This window comes from Gastrolobium bilobum, unplaced genomic scaffold (assembly GCF_033153095.1).
Source record: "Gastrolobium bilobum isolate Gb01-03AN ecotype WA unplaced genomic scaffold, APGP_CSIRO_Gbil_v1 utg2673, whole genome shotgun sequence".
Classification (NCBI taxonomy): domain Eukaryota; kingdom Viridiplantae; phylum Streptophyta; class Magnoliopsida; order Fabales; family Fabaceae; genus Gastrolobium; species Gastrolobium bilobum.
Genome location: NW_026898407.1, coordinates 517,371 through 522,859, shown reverse-complemented (window position 1 = coordinate 522,859; position 5,489 = coordinate 517,371). Strand labels below are relative to the sequence as shown.

Sequence of the window (5,489 nt, the reverse complement as noted above, 5' to 3'; positions counted from 1 at the left end):
CCTAAATATAATTTAGGTTGAATAATTAATTAGTTTAGAGAAATTAGTAAGTTTAAAGTATCTTTAAATTATTTAAATGATGCTTGGATTAATTATTAAAATTAAGGAAAAGATGGATTAATTATTAAGCAATAAGATGAGTTTTGATTAGTAAAAAGTCAAACAATATTCTTAGTCTTAATTATTTAAGTTGCAATGTTGTGTCTTCTTTAAATTGTCATGTACGTAACTTTAGTAAAAAAGATGAGGAAATTTGATAGAATTGAACCAATAAATATTTAAGATGATAGTTGATTAGTCAAATGAAGAATTAAAGAACCAATAGTATTTAATGTTGACAAATCTATATTTGGTGGAGTTGAGTACTTTATCACCAAGTTTCATTAAAAGTCATTCACCAAATTGTTGTACGCTGCTTCATGAAGTTTTTATGCTTTCTTTTCTTTCTTATCACTTATGTGGGCCGTAGAGTTTAGGAAGAAAGCAACAAGCAAATAGTTTGGTTGTTTAAACCAATGAGAAAGTGACATGTTAGTCAAAAAATAAATAAATAAACTAAGACTACTTGACTTCAATTAGGCGGTCCCTTTTCCTTCGTTCTTTTTTTTTTTTTTACGCTGCATTCCCCTTTCTTTCTTCTTCCTTAGTTCATGACCTTCAATGGAGAAAGAGCAAGAGAGAACTTGATGATTTAGTCACCATTTCATCTAGACTCCAACATAGAAAAGGTAGCTTAGCACCCTATCATCCTAACCCACCATTTTTCTAACTTTGGGAAGCTTTAAATCTCTTCTTTTCTCCTCTGGACAGCAGCGCCTGCACATGGAAAGGAAGGAGAAAATGGATTGATTCCATAGTTCTAAGCTTAGGGAAGTCATCAATAGTTATTGGTTAGGCTATCTAAGGTATTAAACCTTCACTTCCTTGATGAAACTCTTAGAAATGATGATGATATTCATGATATAGGGCTGTTTATGATGATAATTTTGATGTTGGTTTAATGATGAATTTAAGTGGTTATGTTTAAGTTGGTTAATGAGTTGTTGTGATGGATTGGTTTTCTCTACTACAAAAAAAGAAATTGATATCACATAAGGGATGAGTTTAATGAACTCTATATGGTTCAGATTTTGGGTGTAAAGATGTGCACATCAAGTGTTTGTAATATTTCCTAAGTGAAATACATGAAATTGAGATGACAAATTAAAGGTTCAAGTGATAGAAAAATTGAAAGAGAATTCATTAAACCTTGAGTTAGGCAAATCGGTCATCATGTGATAAAATAGTTAAAGGATGTGTTTAATCAAGTTGTATGTGGAAATGTAAGTGTAATATGATTTAGAGTTGGTTTGTAAAAAAGAATGAAGTATATGAATTTCAAAAGAACTTTATGGACCTTTTAGGATCAACATAGGGGCCGTTATGTTAAAAAATCCATATCTGAAGCTACAAGACTCCAAATGGATTGTGGTTTGCGCCAAATTAAAGCCTTAAGTGTCTACTATAACATATCCAAAATTCAGGGGAATCGGAGTTAAGATTAATTTTTCGTGATTAAAATGGCACAGGATGTTGATGCTGTAAAAGTGTGTGTATTTTGGCCCTTTAGAATTAATTGTGCAAATTAAGTGTTTAATTCATTGGTTATGTAAAACAATGATCCTTAGGGCATTTAATGATGATTGGCTAGTATTTGAACCAAACATAAAGTGTGAAATCTTAATTAAGTCTAGGATGTAGACTATGTTTATGTTAGAGTTTTGATAAAAAGTTATGTAATAATTTATATAAGACTACTTAGTGATCAAACAAGAAATTAACTAAGATGAAATGGTAAATCCATGAGTATATGTATATGTAACTATTCGACCAATATGTATTAAATGGATAAGGAAATTGATGTTAGTTTTATGTCAAGTTAATGGAATAATAGTGTACGAATGCTTTCACAAGAATTAAGCTAATTGGTTAAACATGACAACCAAAAGAATTGTATATGTGTTTATATATAGAATTCGGCCATAAAGGAATAATGGGCATAGATTATGTGTTTTCAATTCAAGTGATTGATTTATAGCATTTTCCTAGAATAAGTAAGTATGATTCAAATGGTTTAAGATACGTGAAGCTTTGTTAAAAGTGCATGAAATGTCAACTATAATTTAGTAAAGTAATTAACTAGTTGAGGGTCAAAGTTATAAAGTATAAATTAAGTGTAGACTTGTCATATGGAATGAACTGTCAAGGAAAATAGAGTTGTCGAGTTGGTTATGAAATTAACATATGAAATATAATTATTTGGATTTCAAGTAATGTATGTTTCATTGGAAATTAATGGTACTTTTATATGTTCGGTAACAGAGTGTAATCAGACGAAGTAAGTGGACGAACAACTTATAGACAACCAAGTGTGCGGTGTATTAAATAGCAAATTAGCAGCAAGAAAGAGGTGACAGGTAAGCTTTCGGTTTAGGAGTTTTCTCAGCCTTTTTGTTCCGCCATGATCAGTGGCGATTATGGTTTCCGTATGGATATAATTGTTGTTAATATTGATACTTTGCGTAGTTGCATTCATATAGTGCATGCATATGATATTATTTATGTCATGATAAGTTAATATGATATGATCTTCAATGAAATAAAGCCTTGGAAGTGTAAGTTATGGTTTCTGAACAGAGGAAATAATTATGGATATGATCACGGTATACATAAGGTATAGCCGAGGAAACTTTAGTTCTCTAATCATTATGAGTATGTTATTGAATATGATACGACATTACGAATATAAGATGGAAGCCTTATTTATACATAAGACATGAACATACTTAAGATTAATAAGAAAGTACATTATAAGAATAAATGAGATTTATTAGAAAAGATATATGATACAGAAATTCTAATATGGATTATATGGTGTTATCTATGTCTTGGTACTTGATATTTTCTTGCAGGAAGTGGACTCTTGGGTGGAGACTTCTCCATAAACCCCAAGTTTATTGAGATTCATTCTCACCCCGCGTTATGGGGATATATTTCAGGTATCGCAGCAGTTGACGATCGTTCTCGGGGCAAGAGGCCCATGGTTGATGAGTAGATCTGAGCATAGATGTTGCCTGCTTATTTTGGGAGTCTGTTGTATATATTTGTGACACTGTGATGTATTATGTTTATGTAGGTTGATGTAGGATGTTGTAGTTATGGCACAGAGCCACCTTTTTTATATGATATATATAGAGTTATGGATCATGTATGTATACTACTGTATATGATATGGAATTGTTGTATATTGTGGGTTGTAAGAGCCCCAAGGCATTGCTGGTCCTTGTGTGTGCCACCCACTGATTATTAGGTACCATTTGAGGTCATAGACCACTTGTACAAATTTGTGAAATGTTGGAAAAACAAAGGAAACTTCGGCGAATTTTTCGGGAAATTGGCAAATTTTTAGGTGAACTTTAGGGGAACATATCTCCCACCACAGAGGTCCGTTAGGGACGTGTCATACGCCATTTTGAAGCTTGTAGTGCCTTCTACACTGTGATAAAATATGAGATTGTTCTGAGGTGGGCGTTGGCCTTGGGAGGACTGTGAACACAGCTTCCCTGTTTGCCCTGCACTTGGGGGCTGTACTGGACCGGTTTTGGGAAATTTATTCCCGCTTCTTCTGTGTGTCAAATTAGGTGTATGATAAATCAAATCGAAGCTTGAGCTGTCTAGTTTATTGTATAAAAATTTGAGAGAAATTGGTTAAGTGTATTTTCTGCAGTAATTCATGGAGTGAGAGACGTTTGGAGCTGTTTTGTGGTTGGTTGGCAGTTTTGCTTTTCCAACTTCAAACGGCGATAACCGGAGCAAACGAGCTCCGATTACAGCGTGTGACAGCTTGTTAAAAAGGGAATTAAGTAAGACAAAAATATAACCTGAGAGGAAGGTCTGGTTGGTAGTGGTGTGTTCGCAGAAAATTAATTAGTGAACCTTGTTCGAAAAGGTAAAAACGTAAAGTTGAGAAATTGACTAAGTGGGTTTATGAGAACCCCTTAGTAACTTATAATAAGTAAAGTAAGATGTAAAAGTAGTTAAAATAAGTATTCCGCAAGAGTTTACAGTTACGGTTACAGCTTTTAATTATTACGCTTTTTATTGTTTTAAATGCTCGCGTAATAATCGGAAAAAGTTTATTCGCATTTTTATAAATGAATTGGTGTGATTGTAACTGCGCTTAATATCATAATTAATGTTAACAATAACGGTGTACAACAGGCTGTTACAGTGTAGACTTCTAAAGAGAGATTGCCATTACGCTGGAATAATAATCTTTTACCAGGAGTAGCTTTAAGATACTGAAGAATTCTCTTCACTGCCTGCATGTGTTTCTCCTTTGGATTGTGCATAAACTGACTGACAATACTAACAGCATAAGCTAGGTCTAGTTAGTATGAGCCAAATATATCAATTTCTCAATTGGTCGTTGATATTGTCCTTTATCAACCTCCTCTTCATAGCCTATCTTGTGATTCTGCTCAATAGGAGTATTAGAGGGTTTACACCCGAGTTTTCCTGCTTCTTTGAGAAGATCAAGAACATATTTTCTCTGGTTGATAAAAATTCATTTTTTTGAATGAGCTACTTCTGTCCCTAGGAAATATCTCAGTTTTCCAAGGTCTTTAATTTCAAACTCAGATGCTAGTCTTGTTTGCAGAATATGTCTCTCCACAAAATCATCACTTGTGATAATAATATCATCAAACATATACAAGGAGCACAGTGAGTTTCCCATCTTGGGAGTTCTTAAAGAAAAGAGTGTAATCTCCTTGACTTTGTTTGTATCCTAAGGTCATCATAACCTTAGTAAATCTTCCAAACCAGGCACGAGGTGACTTCTTCAATCCATACAAGGCCTTTTTTAATCTACAAACTTTATTTTCTCCATTCACAGAATCAAAACCAGGAGCGATTTCCATGTAGACTTCTTCTTCTAACTCACCATTAAGGAAAGCATTCTTCACGTCAAATTGATTTACATTCCAATTGTAATGAGCAGCAAAGGATAACAAGACTATCACCGTATTCATCTTTGCAACTGGAGCAAAGGTTTCTTCATAATCAATGCCATAGGTCTGAGTGTAACCTTTGGCGACTAATCGAGCTTTATATCTCTCAAGAGTGCCATCAGAATTATACTTCAGGGCATAAACCCATCTGCACCCTACTGCTTTCTTTCCATTGGGTCTATCAATAACCTCCCATGTTTTATTTTTCTCCAACGCATTCATCTCCTCTTGCATGGCTTGAGCTCAATTCCCATCTTTCAATGCTTCATGTACTGATTTTGGGATTGAAATAGAATCTAGTGCTGAAACAAAGCTTTTGTGCTGCACAGAAAGATTAGTAAAAGAAACAAATTGGGAGATAGGATATTGAGTACAAGAGGGACAGGAGGAATAAGATTTCTTGGGACAAGATCTTTTCCCTTTTCTTGGGGCAATAGG

The 5,489-nt window shown here is 33.9% G+C and overlaps 1 long non-coding RNA gene across 1 annotated transcript; it reads left to right on the top strand.

Moving 5' to 3' along the window:
- The first annotated feature begins 591 nt into the window (after positions 1–591).
- On the top strand, positions 592–3,390 carry LOC133315860 (uncharacterized). Its single transcript, XR_009752150.1, has 3 exons — positions 592–905; positions 2,362–2,456; positions 3,039–3,390. It is a non-coding gene; the product is annotated as an uncharacterized LOC133315860 (long non-coding RNA).
- The last annotated feature ends 2,099 nt before the right edge of the window (positions 3,391–5,489 follow it).